Raw genomic sequence first — 8,973 nt, 5'->3', positions numbered from 1 at the left:
ACTATAGTCTGCTCTATCAAGATTATAGTCTGCTTTATAGTCAAGACTATAGTCTGATCTATACTCAAGACTATAATCTGCTCTATAGTCAAGACTATAGTCTGCGCTATAGTCAAGACTACAAACTGGTCCATACTCAAGACTAGACTATAGATTATTCTAGACTATAGAATAATCTATAGTCTAGACTATAGACTATTTTATAGTCAAGTCTAGAGACTATTCTATAGCCAAGACTATAGACTGCTCTATAGTCAAGACCATAGACTGCTCTATAGTCAAGACTATTAATTGCTATATAGTAAAGACTATAAATTGCCCTATAGTCAAGACTATAGACTGGTCTATAGGCTTGATTGCTCTATAGGTAAGGCTACAGACTGCATTATAATCAGCACTATAGACTGGTCTATAGTCAAGACTATTCAACATTATAGACTACTACAGTCAAGACTTAAGTCTACTCTATACTCAAAACTATAGTCTACTCTATTCTCAAAACTATAGACTACTCTATAGTCAAGACCATAGACTATTCCACAGACAATACTATAGACTACTCTACTGTCAAGACTATAGACTACCTTAAAGACAAGACTACAAACTACTCTATTATCAAGACTACAGATTACTCTAAAGTCAAGACTGTAGACTACTCTAGTCAAGACTACAGACTTCTCTATATTCAAAACGATAGACTACTCTATAGTCAAGACTATAGACTATTCTAAGATCAAGGCTATAGACTACTCTATAGTCAAGACTATAAACTACTCTATGGTAATGTCTATAGACTATTCTATCAAAACTATAGACTACCCTATAGTCAAGACTATAGAATACTCTATAGGGCTATAGACTACTCTAGTCAAGACTATAAACTACTCTATATAGTCTGATCTATAGTCAAGACAATAGTCTGATCTATTGTTAAGACTATAGTCTGCTCTATAGTCAAGACTATAGTCTGCTCTATAGTCAAGTCTATAAACTGGTCCATACTCAAGACTATAGATTATTCTATAGTCTAGACTATAGACTATTGTACAGTCAAGACTATAGACTATTCTATAGTCAAGACTATAGACTATAGTGTTTACTATAGACTAGTCTATGACCAGACTACAGTCTTGACTATAAAATAGTCCATATTTTTGACCGTAGAATAGTCTATAGTCTTGCCCATAGAATAGTCTAAAGTCTTAACTATAGAATAATCTATAGTCTTGATTATAGAATAGTCTATAGTCTTGTCTATAGAAGTCTATTGTCTTGACTGTAAAATAGTCTATAGTCTAGACTATAGAATAATCTATAGTCTTGAGTATGGACCAGTTTATAGTCTTGACTATAGAGCAGACTATTGTCTTGACTATAGATCAGACTATATAGAGTAGTATATAGTCTTGACTAGACATAATAGAATGGCCTATACTCAAGTCTATAGTCAAGACTCTAGACTATTCTATAGTCCAGACCATAGAGTGGACTATAGTCAAGAAGATATTAGCTTTTTTAAACAATATTAAACAAACATTTTAAAATTCTATAAAAGTTTCCTCGAAAATTCAGCATTATTTCAACACCTTCGACCTAACCTAACTAAATAAAACAACATTTTGTTTTTATTCTTCTTTTTTTAATAATAAAAATAAACAAGTAAGTTTTCTTTTTTTCATATAAAAGTATAAATTATAATAAAAAACAATTCTAAAAAATTATGTAATTAAAAAGATTTATTATATAAAAAAACAAGTTTAACAAAAACACAAATTTATTATTAATTTTATAAAAAAAATACAAAAGTATAAAAATTGAGAAAAAAATCAATTACTATAAAAATAAAAAAAGGTTTTTATATAAATTTTTGTTAAAAGAACAAAGTTAAGATTTAGCTATTGTTACGAAATGTTTAAAGAACAGAAAGTAAATATTCTTTTTTTTGTGTTTAAATTGGGGCTAGAGTTTAAGAAAAATTTAAATTTGTTTTATTATGATTTCAAGCAAGAAACAGCTTAAAGTTAAGTTTCATTTAATTAATTAATTTTTAAGATTTTAGATTATAAAGTTTAACATTATTTTAAGTTTTTTTCTTTTAAGGGATTTTATTTTAGTTTTTAGTTGTGTATATATATTTCATTTGCTTTTTTTTTGTTGGCTTTGTTTATATTATAAATATATTATACATGTAGAAAAAAATTATATAAAAAAGTATAAAAAATTGTTTATATATTTTATGTATATATAAAAAAAAACAATAATTATAATGAATTTTACTACCCGGTTAAAGTTTTTATTTATTTTTTTTTTTTGCTTTTTTTGTAAAGTTTTATTTTTTATATATAATAATTTTTAAAAAATGATTATTTTGTTTTTATATATATATATATATAGTGTGTTAAAATTTGTTTTTTAAGTTTTGAGAGATTTTATTTTTTAAAAAAATATATATATATTTTTTTGTTTTGTAATTATAAAAAAAAGACCTTTTTGGTATAAATGTTTTAAACGATATGTATTACAAAAATACTGTAAACAAAAAAAGGTCTTTTTATTTTATTTTTTTTTTTTTTATTTTTTACTAATACTTGTTTTTGGGTTTTTAAACACACTATAGTTTAAGTTTTTTTTTTTTTTTGCAAGTTATTATTTTAAGATTTTGACTAAATTTTATATTTTATTTAATAAAAATTCTAGAAAAATTTTACTAATCTTTTATAAGTTTTTTTTTATTAATTATTATGATTTTTTTTTTTTTTGTTTAAAATATAATTTTTTTTTATAAATTTATTGCCAATTTTTGTGTTTGAAGCAATTTGTTTGTTTAACTTAAAAAAACATTTTACTATTATTATATATTTTTTATTTATTTGTTTATATAAAGAAGTCTAAAAAGTTTCAAAAATGTCTTTGCTAATATTTTATTTTTTTTTTATTATTAATTTCATGATAAGTTTAATATTTTTTTATTTACATATTTTTTCATTTTTGGGGGTTTTTATTAAATATAAAAAAAATTAATTTAAAAAACTGTTAAATTTACTAAATTATTTTTTTTTTTAATTTTTATATTTTATATTTGAATTTTTTTAATGTTTAATAGCTACTTTTTTTATATAATAATTATTTAATTATTTTTTTTATTATTTTAGTTTAAGTTGGAAAAAGTTTTATTTTTTTCTTAAAGTTTTTTTTGTTATAATAATGTTTTTATTTTTTATTAAAGTTGAAGCTTTAAATATTTTTGCTTTTTATTTTTGTTATAATTAGTTAATATTGCACATATTTTTTTTTTTTTTGTTTTAAAATTTTCTTTTATTAATTTTATTTATATTTTATTGTATCATAAAAAGTGTTTACAAAAAAATTTTATAAAAAAATTTTTAAAAGCTAAATTACAATTTTTTTTTTTTTCATTTATTGTTAATAAAAATTAAATAAAAAACAGTTTTAACAAGAAGTTAATATTTTAACAAAAAAAAAAAAAAAAAAAAAAAAACCAGGAGAGAGGGTTAAAAAAAACAAAATAAACTAATACTGAACACAAAGTAGTTTTTAAAACAATTATTTCAAATAAAAAAAACAAATGAATTAAACAAAATCTTTTAGTTTTAAAACAAAGACAACAAACTTAAAATATTTAACAAATTTAAAAAAAAAAAACAAACAAAATTATTAATAAAATTAATAAATTATTGCACATTTAAGTTTGTTATTAGGGGGCAAAAAAATTTTTTTTTTTCTAAACAAAAATACTTTTTGAAAAATATTCTAAAATAATAAAACTTGTATAGATTCAATATATTAAATCTAAGGTCCATTATAAAAGTTATATAAAGCCTTTTTAAAATATACTGTTGCCAAACAACAGATAAAATTTCTTTCCAATTGAATTCAAAACTAATCTGTTATTAATTTAAAAATATAGAAGATTCGAATATAATACTTTATAGTACATATTTGAGAAACTAGCTACAGACTAGCTGCCATAACCAGAAGTTTAGAAATATATTGAAATATTTATAATGGACCATTTCTATTGATAAGCATGCAAAGAAATCTATTAAATTGCCAACACATAAACAAAATTAAATTATTATAAAATTAAAAATTTAACACAATTTTTATATTTTATATAAAATATTTTTTTTTTCGAATTAGGAACATTTCTAAACAAAACTAAATAAAATAGTGCAAGGTATCTTAAATATTTGGTAAGAAAATTTTAATATTTTATATGACTATTAGGATAAAAAAAGGTATATTCTTTAAAAAAGGCTAAAGACAGTTTTTTAATGTTCGAATATGAATATTAGTTATTTTTCAGCAAAAATTCAAATTTTTTTACAGTTTTTTTAAGTTTTCGAAAATTCGAACATAATTTCGAAAATTCGAACATTGAATTTTTATTCGAAAATAAATTTTTTTTTGTTTGTAAGTCTCGAAAATACTTTATTCGTTTGTAATTTCTGAAAATAACCAAGTTTTTGTAAGATTTTCGAAAATTCGAACATAATTTTGAACATAGAATTTCTTTTAAAAAATACTTTGTTTCATTTGTAAATTCCGAAAATAATTTATTAGTGTGTAATTTCCGAAAATACCCAGATTTAGTACTTTTTTTCAAGATTTTCGAAAATTCGAACATCGAAAATACTTTATTAGTTTTCAATTTCCGAAAACAACCAGATTTAGTACTTTTTTCAAGATTTTCGAAAATTCGAATATTATTTCGAACATTAAATTTTTATATGAAAATTCTTTATTTCGCTTGTAAATTTTGAAAATAAAAAAATTTTGACATTTTTCAAGATTTTCGAAAATTTGAACATTGAATTTTTATTTCAAAATACTTTATTTCCTTTGTAAAAATCGAACATAATTTCGAACATTAAATTTTTATATGAAAATTCTTTATTTCGCTAGTAAATTTGTGAAAATAACAAAATTTTGACATATTTCAAAAATTTCGAAAATTTGAATATTAAATTTTTCAATCGAAAATACTTTATTTTCATTATAAATCACGAAAATCCAACAACAAACGCTTTAAAGCTTGTTTTTAACGAATATAAAAATTTTTCTTGATTTTCGAAAATTCGAACATAATTTCGAACATTGAATTTTTATATCAAAATACTTTATTTCGATTGCAAGTTGTGAAAATTAGAAAATTTTTAAGTTTTTCAAGAATTTCGAAAATTCGAACATTGAATTTTTTTTTGATCGAAATTTTTACTGCAAAATAACTTTACTTTCGTTATAAATAATGAAAATTAGAATATTTTATAAATTTTTAACAATTTCGAAATTTGAAATTTCGAAAATTGAATTTGTAATAGAAAACTTGGTAAAAATAATGAAATTTCTTATAATTTCGAAAATTTTTTGAGAAAAAATTCTAAAAATAGGTCTTATTCATTACATTTAACAAATATTACAAATTTTAAAACATTTTTGTGCATTTCGAAAATTCGAACATAATTTCAAACATTTTTACCATACATATTTTAAAAATTTTTAACAATTTCGAATTACATATTATTTTATATTCGAATTTTAAAATTCTTGAGAAAAATCTTCAAAAAAATCGTTTTTTCCAATATTCTTGACCTGTCTATAGTCTTGACTATGGATCAGTCTATAGTCTTGACTATAGATCAGTCTATAGTCTTGACTATAGATCAGTCTATAGTCTTGACTATAGATCAGTCTATAGTCTTGACTATAGATCAGTCTATAGTCTTGACTATAGATCAGTCTATAGTCTTGACTATAGATCAGTCTATAGTCTTGACTATATATCTGTCTATAGTCTTGAATATAGATCTGTCTATAGTCTTGACTATAGATCTGTCTATAGTCTTGATTATATATCTGTCTATAGTTTTGACAATAGATCTGACCATAATTTTGCCTATAGATTTGTCTGTAGTCTCGACTATGGTCAGATCTATAGTCTTGACTAAAGATCTGTTAATAGTCTTGACTAAAGATCTGTTAATAGTCTTGACTATAGATCTGTCCATAGTCTTGACTACAGTACTGTCTATAGTCTTGACTACAGATCTGTCTATAATCTTGACTATGGATGTTTATAATCTTGACTATAGATCTGTCTATAGTCTTGACTATAGATCTGTCTATAGCCTTGACTATAGATCTGTCTATAGCCTTGACTATAGATCTGTCTATAGTTTTGACTATAGTCTATAGTCTTGACTACAGATCAGTTTTAAGTCTTGACTACAGATCATTCAATAGTCTGGTCTTAATTGTTAAAATTTGTCTGTCTACCAGTTTTGTGTTGAAAAACCTGTCATTTTTGTATAGAAATTGTTTTCTAAAGAATATACCTTTAAAGTTATTTGTATAACAAAAAAAATTGCGAGGACTAACAGACAGAAACAAAATAGTACTAAAAACTAAATAAAAATAACACAAAGTACAAGAAAAAATACTGCACAGTTAATAAAAAAATTAAAAAAATAGTATAAAAACAGATTCAAAAATGTGTAAAAATAATATAAAAAATTTAAACAATAACAGAAACATGTAAACTAATAAACAATCAATAAAAAAGTAGAAAAATTTCATAAAAAAAGTTAAAAAACACAATAAAAAAAGTAGAAATATTAATAAAAAAAGTAAAAAAGGTTTAAATGTAAAAGAATTAGTTACAAAATTTAAACTATTTTAAGAAAAATTAAAAAGTATTAAAAAAACAAACTTAAAAACTAAAACATTTCTTTTAAAGCTGCTTTGAAGAGAATAGTTAAAACATAAAATTTAGGTAATTTTTTAAATAAAACAATATTTTTGATTATTTATAATTATTAAGAGTTCTATTGCAAGAGATTTGTTTCTATTTAAAAAGAAGAATTTTTTTATTTCTTTAATAAAAAGTAGTAAAATAACTAATTATTGAGTTTTAAAAGCAGGAAAGAGAAGTTTTTTTTTGTAAAATATTTATATAATTTATAAATATTATTTACTTGATTGACTACCAATAGTTTAAGCTATTTATTGAAATTTTTTCTATTTCAAAAGTTAACTGTTTGTCTAAGTAAATTTTCATTTAAAAAGTTATTAAGTGTAAAAAAAGTTCTTGTAGTTCTTTACAAAATCAAAGAACATTAATTAACATGGTTTAGATTTAATATTTAGTGTAAAAAAGTAAAAAAAAGAGTAACTACTAAAAACTACAATTATTGTAAAAAAACAATACAAAAAAATTATAATAAAAAACAAACAACAGGAGTTTTAAACGAACAATAAAAGGAGGAGTTTGTTTAACAGGGGAAAAAGGTAGTAGAGAAAATTTAAAAAAATTGTTATTAAAAAATTGAAAGCTTTATCGTTACGTTTAATAATTTTTTCTTTTCTATTTGTATTGCATGTTTGCCGTTGCAAATTTGTGTTTACGTTGAGGTCTTAACAACCTACCAACGCCGCCGTTAACACCAACGAAAAGGCACTGCACGTGGCCGATCAGCGCCCTCCTTGACTAATGGTTTGTGATATTCACGTCCTTGACGTGAGTGTATTACCGACCAGCAGTGTTCACAATAGTATTGCAAACAAGTGACATTAGCACAAAAGAAGGGAGCAAATTTACTGCCACATCTTTGTCCCTCGCATTCATCGCACATTTGATCATCTAAGACATAGGGTTTTCACCTCAACCCGTTTGTCTATGTCACCGTGTTGGCAATTGTACAAAACGTGCCGAGATGGCCGCTATATAACTCTGTTGATTGGAGAAAGCCACACGACCAGCACCTTTGGGATATTTAATTCGGGATCTGTATCAATGCCCGCATAGCAGACACCACCATATAAACGATCCATAATCATGGCCAATTCGAAGGCCTTTAAGGGTCTTGGCACACCACCCACGAAACAGTTTTACGCGGATCCAAAGACAGGGTGGCATCCAGTACATAGTCGGCATCGGTCCAAACGCCAGGGACGTATCTGTACCGGCTTGTCTTTAATGGTGGGCGATGAAACACACACAATATAGGTTTATCATCGTCCGTATGCAAGAATCTATCAATTGCTGTACCTGTTTCATCCTGGAAGAGTAGAAAAGCATAACCTTTGGGGTGGAAAATATGATTTTGATTCGGCTTTGTGTGGCCAGTCCACCACCAAAGGACCAAAGCGTCTGAAAGAACTAGTGATTCATCTTCATCAATATCCGTGGTAAACCACCCACAAAGACCTTGCGTGAGAAGCGTGCCGTATGATCGGAACCTTGTGAATGCGGTGAAGAACGTGAAGGTGAATTTAGTTTCATATTTGGATCTAAATATGCTGTGGCAACCATTAACTGCTGCAATTGCTACAGCATCCACTTCACCCAAATGATGTTCACTCATTTTTGGTTGCGCATACGTTCTGCCATTATGGCGGCGGCTGTAACATTATTATCACCACCTGGTCCTACAGCACCCATGCCCATGCGCATAATATCGTTTAGGCAATGATCTAAGGGACGCATATCCAAACCGTTGGGCATATAAGGGCCAGCACCCAAAAACGGCGGTGCATCACCACCACCTGTAGCGCCAGCACTTATGCTGCCATTACCAATCGACAGTGTGGGTACGCCTACAGCCTGGGCAGCATTTATGTCCAGGGTATAGCCGGGTGTGGGTGAAGTTCCCCCTTTGGCGGGAAAAGATATACTGCGTCTATATTTGTTCGGTGAAATGCCAGCATTTGAATTAGGTGAAACACCACCGCTACTACCACCAGCTTGTGAACCATTATAAGGCGAATTGCCACCACCACCAGCTGCACCAGCATGCGGTGGTATGGGCGATGAGGGACTATGGGCCCCGGCACCACCTTCTAGTTGTTGTTGTGGTGGACAGGGATGATTTGGCGATAGCTGCTGTTTGTTGCCAGTTAATCCGCTACAGAGATTAAGAGTAGAGATGAAGTTTTTTTGTTTTAATATAATTT

The 8,973-nt window shown here is 26.1% G+C and overlaps 1 pseudogene; it reads right to left on the bottom strand.

The window, feature by feature from the left end:
- Window positions 1-6,856: 6,856 nt before the first annotated feature.
- On the bottom strand, window positions 6,857-8,947 carry LOC119609529 (annotated as a pseudogene).
- Window positions 8,948-8,973: the final 26 nt, after the last annotated feature.

The sequence above is a fragment of the Lucilia sericata genome, unplaced genomic scaffold (assembly GCF_015586225.1).
Source record: "Lucilia sericata isolate MDLA Ls3-8-SP2 unplaced genomic scaffold, ASM1558622v1 Contig001000F_arrow, whole genome shotgun sequence".
NCBI classification, from domain to species: domain Eukaryota; kingdom Metazoa; phylum Arthropoda; class Insecta; order Diptera; family Calliphoridae; genus Lucilia; species Lucilia sericata.
This window is presented reverse-complemented; position numbering and strand designations above follow the sequence as displayed.